The sequence below is a fragment of the Macaca thibetana genome, chromosome 11, assembly GCF_024542745.1.
Source record: "Macaca thibetana thibetana isolate TM-01 chromosome 11, ASM2454274v1, whole genome shotgun sequence".
In the NCBI taxonomy this organism is placed as follows: Eukaryota; Metazoa; Chordata; class Mammalia; order Primates; family Cercopithecidae; genus Macaca; species Macaca thibetana.
Window position 1 is genome coordinate 11,721,205 of NC_065588.1, and position 11,941 is coordinate 11,733,145.

General features: G+C 44.9%; 1 non-coding gene across 1 annotated transcript; it reads left to right on the forward strand.

Moving 5' to 3' along the window:
• Positions 1–10,534: 10,534 nt before the first annotated feature.
• On the forward strand, positions 10,535–10,594 carry LOC126931883 (U7 small nuclear RNA). The gene has a single exon (XR_007717992.1). It is a non-coding gene; the product is annotated as a U7 small nuclear RNA (small nuclear RNA).
• Positions 10,595–11,941: the final 1,347 nt, after the last annotated feature.

An 11,941-nucleotide genomic window follows, 5' to 3' on the forward strand; every position in this document is an offset into this window, starting at 1 on the left:
GTTACCACAGTTTTTAAAAGACAAAACAGAAAGAAAAAATTCCACAAAGTTAAGAGGTAAGCAACGCAGCAGGGACCATGAGATCTGGCAGTCGTGGAAGTCAAGGAAGTCTTCCTGGAAGAGGACAAGTTTATGTGGCTGTCACACCCCTTTTAATACAGCAGGAAGTCCTGTCTACCTATAGAATGAAGTCCAGCAAAGTGTGAAGGCTGTCCTTAAACCTAATGCCGTCTATGAGAATCAAGGGCCAGGCCTCAACTATCTAGGCAGCCCCGTCACGAAGGCATAGCATGGTACGGCTATTGTGACTATGTGACCCATATTCTGAGATCCAGTTCCTTTGAGCATGAAGGGGCACTGTTGATAATCACAGTGGACAACAGCATATGGTCTCCTGGGATACAGCAGAAAGAGCCCAGACTTAGGAACGGGCAGACCTGGTTCCAAATCCTAGCTTAGGACACACTTGGGCAAATGCCTTTCTGCCTCTGAGCTTCCGTTTCCCCTCTGTAAAATTTCAATCTCATAAGGTTATTATGAGTATCAAAAATAAGATGAGAAAAACTCCCAGTCCAAGGCCTGACAAGTCCTAAATATTATTAATAAAAGCCTATAATCTTACCTGCAATTCTGAAATCCAAAAACCTCTAAAAACTGAAAGCTTTCTAAACTCGTTTGGTGGCTAAACCAGACTGCAACGAATGTATGGCTCTACATCCCACTTAGTGCAATTCACTCTTATTTTTCTCCACAGAAATCTTTATGTGTTTGATGACAGGCTGCTGCTCCAGTCCCTGCTGGGAGTGGTGTGAATATACTGTGTGTGTGTGTGTGTGTGTATATACACACACAGTATATTCACACAGTGTGTGTATATATACACACACAGTATATTCACACAGTGTGTGTATATATATACACACAGTATATTCACACAATGTGTGTGTGTATATATATACACACGTGTATGTGTATATATGTATATATGTATATATATATATGTATTATCTTTCTGAAGTCCAAGGTTTCCATATTAGGCTGGAAGGATGAGATCTCTTAATTATGGCTATCAGTATCCTATGGGGATTTAAATATCTTGTTATCTCTAGATACAGTTACGGAGAATGATATTTAGTGAAAAATTGCATGTTTCATTTTTTAAAAAGCAATGCATAAAATAATGTTCCTGTTTGTTTTTTAAAATATGTATACACATATATAAGCTCGTCTAGGCATGGACCATCTCAGGAAGCAGCTCTGAGGGTGGTGACTGGTTGCTGGGAAACTGAGGTCAAGAGACAGAAATATTCAGATTTTATTGTGTACCTTCTTATGCAATGTGAAATTTGTATCCCATATATAGAATAATTTTTTAAACATTAAACTAAAAAGTTAAAAGACACTTTATACCCATTAGGGTAGCTAATATTTTTTCCTAGAAGAAGAGAAAATAACGAGTGTTGGTGAGAATGTGGAGACACTGGAACCCTCGTGCACTGTGGGTGGGAGGGTAAAATTGTACAGCTGCTGTGGAAAACGGTGCACAGGCTCCTCAGAAAGTACAACCTAGAATTACCGTCGGATCCAGCAAGTCCACTTCTGAAAATACACCTAAAAGAATTGAAAGCAGGAACTCTAAGAGACACCTGCACACCCATGTTCATAGCAACATTCTTCACAAGAGCCCCCAAAATAGAAGCAACCCCAATGTCCATCGGTGGATGGAGAGATAATGAAATGTAGGCTACACACCACAGAACACTATTCAGACTGAAAAAGGAAGGAAATTCTGACACATGCTGTAACATGGATGAAACTTGAGGACATTTGCTCAGTGAACTAAGTCAGACACAGGACAAATACTGTCTGATTCCACTTATATGAGGTACTTATAGGAGTCAGATTCAGAGACAGGAAGTCAAATGGTGGTTGTCAGGGGCTGGAGGGAGGGGGCAATGGGAGTGAGTGTTTAATGGACACGGTTTCAGTTTGGAAAGATGAAAGAGTTCTGGAGATGGATGGTGGTGGTGATGCTCGCACAACCATGTGAATGGACTAAATGCCACTGAACTGTACATTTTAAATGGTTAAAATGAGCTGTAAACCCAGCACTTTGGGAGGCCGAGGCAAGAAGATCACGAGGTCAAGAGATCGAGATCATCCTGGCCAACATGATGAAGCCCCATCTCTACTAAAAATGCAAAAATTAGCTGGGCATGGTGGCGGGCACCTGTAGTCCCAGCTACTCGGGAGACTGAGGCAAGAGAATTGTTTGAACCCAGGAGATGGAGGTTGCAGTGAGCCAAGACCATGTCACTGCACTACAGCCTGACAACAGAGCCAGACTCCGTCTCAAATAAAATAAAATAAAATGGCAAACGTTATGTGATGTGTGTTTTATGACAATAATAAAGTTAAAGGAACAATTTCCTGCATGAAATATTCCTTAGGAATGCCCATGTCTCTGGAGCTGAATCTTCCTCTGAGCTGCGCAGGGTGGCAGTTGGCACAGGCTCAGGGGCCTATGAATAATGCATGATGACTCAGGGCCCATTGTCAGGGATTGCCCTCCAGGGCTCTGCAGGCCCTGCTGACCTCAGTGTGCCCTTTGAGCAGGCTGGTTTGAGCCATGGAGGAGCAGAAGCGGGGCTTGAGTCTCACATGGACAGGCTGGTGGTGGTGTGGCATAAACGCACATTGCCAGGAGCTGGAGCCTGGTTATGGTGAGCAACAGACTCCTAGACATGCCCCAGGGAGTCATGATCACAAGATGCTTGGGTTGAGCCACTGGTGTCTCCATCAGGGTCCAGTCCTTCTGGGTAAGGGATGAGGGGTCCCTGCTTCTCTTTGAAAGAAGTCACTTCCCAGCCAGGGCTTCTCCTGCAGGTCTAAAGAGGCAAAGATGATAAAGTAGAAATGACAGCTCCCTGTTCCCTTAATATCTTGACACCTGAGGTTCTCTTTTTGTCTTTTATTCCATTTCTTTCTTTTTTAAAAAAAAAAGATTTTAATTTCTTTGATTTTCATCAAAGAAGGGGCTTTCTGGCGGAGTTAGAGGATTTGAACCATTTCTCTGCACCAACTGGCAATTTCAGCTTATTTTCTGGGGTTCTCCTTACCATTAAAGTGTGGCCCACTGCGACCCTCAGATTTCAAGTGCCCCTGCCCAACAAGGAAGGACAGCCACTGAGTCTTTCAATTACTCTGGGGGAGCTGGTCCCCGTCCCACCTCTAACGCAGCTCACACGGGCAGGTCCACGGGCTCCTCGCTTGTATCACAGACCCTCAGCGATTCCACGCACAGATCAGACAGGAAAACTGTGCCCAGCCTAGGACTTCAATAGAGGGGACTATAATGTGGGGAACTGGCCACAAAGATGTTGAAGGAGCTGAAAAGTCAAATAGGATTAGTGAGGCAAACCAGAGAGACGTAACAGGAAGAAGTTTCTACCCACCCTGGGCTTGGAAAGAGAATGTTACCCAAACCCGAATCCCAGGCTGCCTGGTGGGAATTGGAAGTATGGAGGGAGGGGCCATCCACCCACAAAGGTTCAGTGTTAGGGGCCCTGACCAGGCCAGAGTGAGATGGAGAGACTCCCTGGCATCTCCCTTCCCCTAGCCGTGCGGTTGATTCTTACTGACTCCCTTGGGCTGAGCCCAGCCAGGAGCAGGAGTCCAGGGATCCTGGGAATGACGTTTGCAGAAGACAGAGCACTGCAGTCCAAAGCAGAGCAGGGAATCCAGGAAAACAATTACAGTCCACCAGTCCGGTGGCCAGGGTCATCCCCAACTCAGAAGGAATTTTTCCACTTTTTTTGTTCTGTCTTGGCATTTCTGTTTTAGATGCCTCATATGCAAACAAATTGAATTCAAAGTTTTACAGAATAGGAACATTTAAATTTGTCTGGAAAGCTCAGCTTGGAGCCTGTCAATCACTTCCAAATCTCCCAAGTAGATTTGTGTCCTCTGACTCTCCCCCGGCCAGACTGAGTGTCTCCACAGCCAACACCTGCTCTGCAAGGAGCAGGCTATCCTGGGCAGGCGTGAGATGCTGAGAAGCATAAGAAAGCTAGATTCCACCGGGTTTCTGCGGGAGGAGGCAGCTGCATAAGAGGTTTCCACGCCACCCAGAGAAAAGATGCATTATTTCCTCCACCCGGGCTGGGCCTCCAGGTACTACTGAGACCAGAGGTCACTGTGGTTCCGTGGGCTGAGCCATAGATTAGGATCTCAATGGTTCTTTGTTTAAATCCAGCTGAGGCATCCAACCTTGCATGACCTTGAGCCATACACAACTCTTAGGATGCAACCTGCTTTATGAGATGAGAAAGACACGAGGAAGACATCAGTGAGGGACCCTGGAAGGTAAATGAACAATCATGACAATGTCCGGCACTCACACCATGCCCTTCCTCTGAGGCGTGCCCTGAAGGACAATCTTGCTTGTCCTTGAAATTATCCTTGTGAGGCTGAGGTCAAGGATTCCCATTGCAGCTTGAGGGGTGAGGTTAAAAGTCTGCTATCCAGCTCCTAGGAAATACGTAAAATTAGATCTGGGATAAGCCTGTCAGTAGTAGATAGAGAACTTTTATGAAGTTAAGGGTAAACTGGCTGGTCTGGGTCTAGAACTGGGAATGGTGCCTAGCAGCACATTTTTGAGAACATGCAGCCAGGTTTGGTGTGTCATGGAGTGTGTGTGTGCACGCATGTGTGTGTGTGAGCATGTGTATGTGGGTGTGTGTGACTGTGTGTGAGAGTGTGAGTGTGTGAGCATGTGCATGAGAGAGCATGTGTGTGTGAGTGCATGTATGTGTGTGCATGAGTGTGTGAGTGGGTGTGTGAGAGTGTGTGTGTGTGTGAGAAAGCATTGTGTGAGTGTGTGGGTGTGTGTGGGTGAGGGTGTGAATGTGTGAGTGTGAGAAAGCATTGTGTGAGTGTGTGGGTGCGTGAGTGTGTGTGGGTGTGAGTGTGTGGGTGTGAGAGTATGAGTGTGTGAGTGTGTGTATATGAGTGAATGTATGAATGTGTGTGTGAATGTGAATGTGCAAATGTGTGTGAGAGTGTGAGTGTGTGACTGTGTGTGTCTGTGAGAATGTGAGTGTGTGTGTGAGAGACAGTGTGAGTGTGTGAGTGACTGTGTGTGTATGTGTGTCTTTGGATACACAGACATCCTGGAGCATGTGCACATTTCCTTCCTTGTTCAAATAAACCCTACGGTTAAAGTGCTTTGACATCTGGTCTCTGCAGCCCTCCACAGGAGGCAGGGCAAGCACTACTAAGCCCACTACAAACAGGTCAGCTAAGGCTCCCCTCAGTGACTTGCCCAGGGTCAAGGAAGAATGAGCGTCAGAGCCCCGAGCCCGTGTGCTCCCTTCTGTGCCGGGCTGCTTCTCCTGGGCATGGCTGTGCCTTGTGAATGGGACATTTCTCCTTTGATGTGCCCTAGGTTCCTTAAGTAACTTAGATATTGCTCAGGTGGGGTGAGGGGAAAATGTATTTTCAGGTCATATTACTCGAAACAAAATAATGTAGACTAACTGACATTGAAAACACGTATTTATTTTGTACAATACTGGAGGTTTGGAGTCCAAGTTCAAAGTGTCAGCTAGATTGGTTCCTGGTGAGGGCTCTCCTCCTGGTTTGCAGGCAGCCACTTTCTCTTTGCATCCTCACCTGGTGGAAAGAGAGAGACCGCATGCTCTCCTTACCAGATCCATCATGAGGGCCCCGCCCCGTGACTTAATGTAACCCTAATTACCTACCAAAGGCCCATCTCCAAATACCATCACATTGGTGGTTAAGCTTCAACATAGGAATTTCGGGAGGACACAAACATTCCATCTACAGCATGGGTGGAAACCCATATCTTCATCACCACCTGTGGTGGCCACACACTGCAGCCATCGAGACAGTGGGCATGTTCTCCTTACAACTCGATCCAAGGAGCAGGGAAGGAGGGCAACGCTGGGAGAGATTAAGAATATTAAGAAGAGAATAGGGTAGCCAGATTTAGTAAATAAAAATACAAAATGCCTAATTCTGAATTTCAGATAAAGAACAAATACTTTTTAGCATAAGTATGCCCCAAACTAAGCATGGCAAAGGACATATTTATGCTAAAAAATTACGTATTATCTAATAATAAATTATTGTTATTTTCTGCAATTCACATTAACTGGGCATCCTGTATTTTCATCTGGCAACCCTAAAAGAGAAGGGCCAAAATCTGCTGAGTCAAGCCGGTGGATTCCAGGAGGGACTATTGCTGGATTTCTGGACTGATGCTTGCTTTATAATATTTAACTGTTTTTAGCCCCTTCCCTCCCTCCCTCCCTCCCTCCCTCTCTTCTTTTCTTTTCTTTTCTTTTTTTTTCTTTTTTTCCTTTTCTTTTCTTTTCTTTTTTTCTTCTTTATTTCTGACCAGGTTCTCACTCTCTACTGAGGTTGGAATGCAATGGCACAATCTCAGCTCACTGTGGCCTCAACCCTCAGGATCATGTGATCCTCCCACCTTAGCCTCCTGAGTAGCTGGGATTACAGGTGCGCACTACCATGCTCAGCTAATTTGTGTATTTTTTGTAGAGATGGGGTCTCACTACGTTGTCCAGGCTGATCTTGAGCTCCTGGGGTCAAGCAATCTGCCTGCCTCAGCTCCCTAAAGTATTGAGAGTACAGGCATTAGCCACCACACCCAGAAACGTCTGTTTTTAGCCATGGTCTCTTTAGGCGTTCTCTATCACTCTAAGTCAAAACTATTCCTTAAACATGCAGGGCTCGAAGTGTTGATCTCCTGGAGAGCCTAGTCACCTCCAAGCCAGAGGGCTTACAGTAGGCTGCCCTCAGACAAGCAAGGAAATGACAGACTTTCTACCCCAACTCAGATCTAGGTTTCAGGACTCATTCTAGGAACAGCTGCAACTGCCACATAGACTGTGCGGAAACTTTCTCAGGGTTCTAGAAAAAACAATGGAGGAGAAGGTGGGGAGGGGGAAGGAGAAAGAGAGTTAAAACAAAGAGAGAGACAGAGAAAATTAAAGATTGTATCAAGCCTCTCCCAACTCCCTCCTCTCTCCCTGGAACACAGGAGTAAATGTTAAGAAGAGAAGGATGAGATTTCTACCCTAACTGAAGAAAACTACAAAACATGAGAGTTTGAAAAGACAATAAGGAAGATAGAGGCCAATCCTGTAATTTTTCAGATGAAGAAAGTAAGGCCCAAGAAGAAGAAATTACTGTATTCAGATCACACAGTTTTAAGGATTCGAGCCAATACTGGATCCTGACCCAGTGTTTACTATTCTCTGCAGTGTTCCATTATTCGTGGATTGCAACAATGAAAGAATGCTTAGAAATGATCTAGTTCAACCTCCTGACTTTAAAATAAGAAAAGATATATTGAGAGAGGTCAAATAATTTGCTCAAAGTCACAGTTGGCTTTTTGCTACCAATCTAAGCTTCTTTTCCCTAGTCTTTGCATATACACATAACAATGTGTTGAATAATTTCAAAAGTATTTCAAAAATTCACCCAGAGTAAATGTACTTATTCAGGAGAGCAGTGGAAATAGGAAATATAGCAAACATAAAAACACCTCATCCCTATGACTCAATTTATACCGGTCCATGAACAGTTAACAGTTTTCAACACCTAACACCTCTCTTCCTGTGATAACTGGCAGCCAGAGTTATTTTGCAAAACTGTGTTTCCAAGTCCTCAGGAGGAATACACGTGTAAGTATGCTTTAAATTTGCAAATGTTTTATCTTTGAGCTCCTTAAACGGTTAGCACTATTAATCTTCATCTTTAAGCTGCTGTTAAGTTTGTTATGTTTATACATATGTGTGTGTATCTACACAGAACTTTTTTCACTGGTCCTGTGACTCCTAGAACTGTATCCTTCTACCCGCTATACATTTCCCTATGTAAATAATATGGCTTTCACTCATGATGGAAACAAGACAGAAGGAATGAGGTCAAGGAGGAAATAAATTTGGATAGAAAGAAGCCATCAAAACCCTGTGAATAAAATTCACATGCAAGTTTCGGTGACTCGTAAGAGCACAGAGAGAAAAAAACAGGGATTATTCAGGAGCAGGCTCCTGTAGGGTAGAAGGCGCTGCACAGCGGGAGTGCGGGGCGGGCACAGGTCAGCACCAGGATGCATCAAGGGCATTGGGAAGTGCTGAGGGCCAGGCCACACTTAACTCAGGTCTGTGCCCCTTAGTGGAAAGAAGCCTCAGAGTGTTTTCACCCTGCGAATCTCCTCTGTGCAAGAAAAGACCAGTTGATGTCCTTGAAAACTTTCCTATTTGGCCAGTTCATTCTTATTTCAAAATTTTATATTATTATATTTTTTAGAGACAGGGTCTCACTATGTTGCCCAGGCTAGACTCAAACTCCTGGGCTAAGTGAGCCTCCCACCTCAGCCTCCTGAGTTGCTACCATGCCCAGCTTGCCCAGTTCATTCTTAATGAGGCCAAACACATTGGCCATGCAGTTCACAAACAAAAGGGAATGTCTGTAGTGCTGGTCAGTCACAAACTCATTGTACTTTACAGAGGAAGCTCCATGCAGAATGTTCACATATCATCCTCTAAAGGTTGACTCTAAGTACACAGAAGCAGTGTAGGGGCGCAGACAGCTCAGCTGAGCACTCAGCACATCAAACAAGAAAGCATACGGTGGTTTCCCTCTACCCAGAGCAGGGTCTGATACAGAGGAGCAAGCCTGGACTTTGTCCTTGGGCAAATTGCCCCATTAGGGGAGGGAGGAACCTACTCTCCAGACTTTCTGGTTTGAAGCAGTGCCTGGGTCTGAGCAGAGCAAGGAACGCTTCCCGCTACAGCCAAACTAGACTAGCCTAGGCCCTGAGAGCCATGACCTCACATGTGTCTTTTTCTCCAGGCACACTGGAAAGCTTAGTCCTCCCACCGTGACTGTCTGTTCCCGAGATAGTCCCTTTACATGGAGAACCCTTGCCCATCCCACCCACCCCCACACCATAAAAAATCCATGTGAGAAGGTTTGAACGGATTTAGTGATCCTGCACTCCAACCCTGCCTATCTATTCATCAAAGTTCACTTCAAATACCACTTTATAAAGACATTGTGGTTCTTCTGTCTCCCAATTCATTGGTACTTTGGTGCTCTTACGGTATACATCACATTCAGTCTTGTATTAGAGTTGTTTGTGTACATATTTTCTGCCCTCACTCTAGGGCCAGATTAAAACCTATAAATCTTAAAATATTTTGGTCTCCTGAAAATTAAACAGTATCATTCATAGTTTCCACTATTAAAGATTTTATGCTTTTGGAATAAAATATGTCATTCTTCACCCCCCTCTCCCAAAAACCCCAAAACTTTGTTCCTCTGCTTTTCTGGTTTCCCATGTGCTGCTTAGAGTGCTTAGTGGGTTTTCCAGCAGCCCTGATCCCAAGCCCATGTGAGACCATGAGCATTTTCAAGACAAAAGTGTCCTTACTCCTCTTTATGAGACTGCCAAGATTAAACACGGAGCTCAGAACACAGTATGAACACAATAAATGTAGGATGAAATGAACAAAGCTAGCATTCACTAATGAGAGCTCCTCAAATGATGAGCAAGAAGAAGTTGAAATGGTGCCATCCAAGGCTTCCCAGTGCCCCTGGAGACCACACAGCCCCCTTACACAGGAAATGACATGATTCCTGATAAGCAAGCAGTACACACTGCACAGCTTCCTTCCCTTCCTCCCCCTGCCACTCAACACCTTTGGCAAACAGCCGCCTGCCTTCATCCTTCATTAGGAAAGCATTCATGAGACAACAGCATTAACAGTGCACGAACTAATGCTTCTTCGAATTTTTCTGGGGTCTGCTGCTGCTACTGCTAAAATCCACTCGCCTTCAGATGCAGTTTCTCAAATGGCTTAAAAGCTTCTCTGCTTTTGATCCCTGCAGCATCACTTTCTACTCCCCCAGTCAGAAACCAGAAGCTACCCACCGCCGTTTCCTGCGTCCATGATAGTAGAAAGCTGCAGAGAACAGCTGGCCGCTGGGTTGCCAGGTTGTGGGCTGGGTAGGGAGGATCCATTGCAGGAGCATTGGAAAGCCTTGAGCATCGCGCCCTGCCTGTCCACACAGCAGTACCTTCACAGCCTTTTAGCAGTTCCGATCAGGTTTCTGCCTCTTAAAGCGGCCCCACAGACTAAAAGCCATCATCTGGAATTGGGAGTAAAAGTGCCCACAGGATATGAAGCGCTCTAAGAAAATTCAGCTGGGCAGGTATTTTAAGGTCACTGACTGACTCCAAATTGAAGGTAGAACCCATACTGACCGCAATTCATCACACTTCTGTAACTTCAGAGCTCACTGCTGGCTCGTGGGGAAGGTTGCGATTGTATTCAGTCCGGATATCTGAACATATTATTTAGAAATATTAGCTTATCCAGCTGCCTACGGAGCTTCCCATCTGGGCTTTCAGTTGCTACATTCTCTAAAGCCGTATCTGACCCACACCTTCCTAACACTATGTGCTTCTTCAGCATCCACCCAGTGTTACAACTTTTAGAATTGGTCTAGCTGTTTTTCCAGTCTTCACTGGAAAGCCCTTGCCCCCAAATATAAAAAATAATAAACCATTCACCCCTAAACTTCAGGAGGGCTTCCAATCGTCTTTAAGCACTCATTTAAAAGAAAAGTCTTTTATTCCCTTATAATAGTATTAAATCATTAGCAAATGATTCTCAAAACTATTTTTTTGAGTGCTCTCTTCTGTGTGAGAATGTAGGAAATGATGACCAAGTATATGAAGTTTTTGGTGAGCAGGGCAGGCCTGGTAGGTGATGTGAAAGCTTGTAACTATTTGTCTGTTACCTACCTAAGACTTGGAAGCCCCCTCCTCACTTTGAGTGGTCCCTCCTTTCTGGACCGAACCAATGTTCATCTTACATATGTTGATTGATGTCTCATGTTTTTCTAAAATACATAAAACCAGGCTGTGATCTGACCACCCTGGGCACATGTCGTCAAGACCTCCTGAGGCTGTGTCATGGGCGCACACCCTCAACCTTGGCAAAATACACTTTCTAAATTAACAGAGACCTGTCTCCCTCAACCTTCACAAAATAAACTTTCTAAATTAACAGAGACCTGTCTCAGATATTCAGAGTTCGCAGTGGGGTGAAAGTGGGAGCCACCCTGAGCAAACCAATCGTCCTCACTATCCACAGTCACAAGCACATGTATTGGGTTGAATAAAGTCTCCCCAAATCCATGTCCACTTGGAACCTGTGAATGGGATTTTTTTGGAAATACAGTCTTTGCTGACACAATGGAGTTAAGATGAGGTCGTCCTGGACTACAGTGGGCTCTAAACCTAATAGGAACAGTATTTATGAAGCGGCGTCGTTGTCTAGGGTAATACCTGAGCTTTGTTTCCTTCTGCCAAGAAAATTAAGGACACGGACACACACAACAAGTGAATTTAAGAGCAGAGGTTTAATAGGCAAAAGAAAGAGAAAGGAGAACAGCTCTTTCTCCCTTGCTAGAGAGAAAAGGGCACCCGAATGGGAGTCCTGGCCCACGGGAGTGCCCTTGATTTCATAGACAGCCTTGAGGAGGTGGTGTTTGATTTATGTAGGGCCCAAAGATTGGTTGGACCAGGTGTGACATTTACATAGTGCGGGGATCTGGCGGCCTCACCATAATCTTATTATGGAAATAAGATCTTTGCCTGGCAGGGGCCATATTGTCTTCTCCTTACTGTACACATGGCTGACAAAGAGAAGGGAAGATGCGGGGCCGTGTTGGACATGCCTAGTCCCAGGTGGCCTTCTCCTATTGGCACAGCTGCCAGCATTCACCCATGCAAGCTTCTAGCTTGCTTGTCTATGTCTGCAGCTTGATTTTACAGGCTGCTCATTATTAGCAAAGAAAATGATTTGAGGGCTGCTTTTCA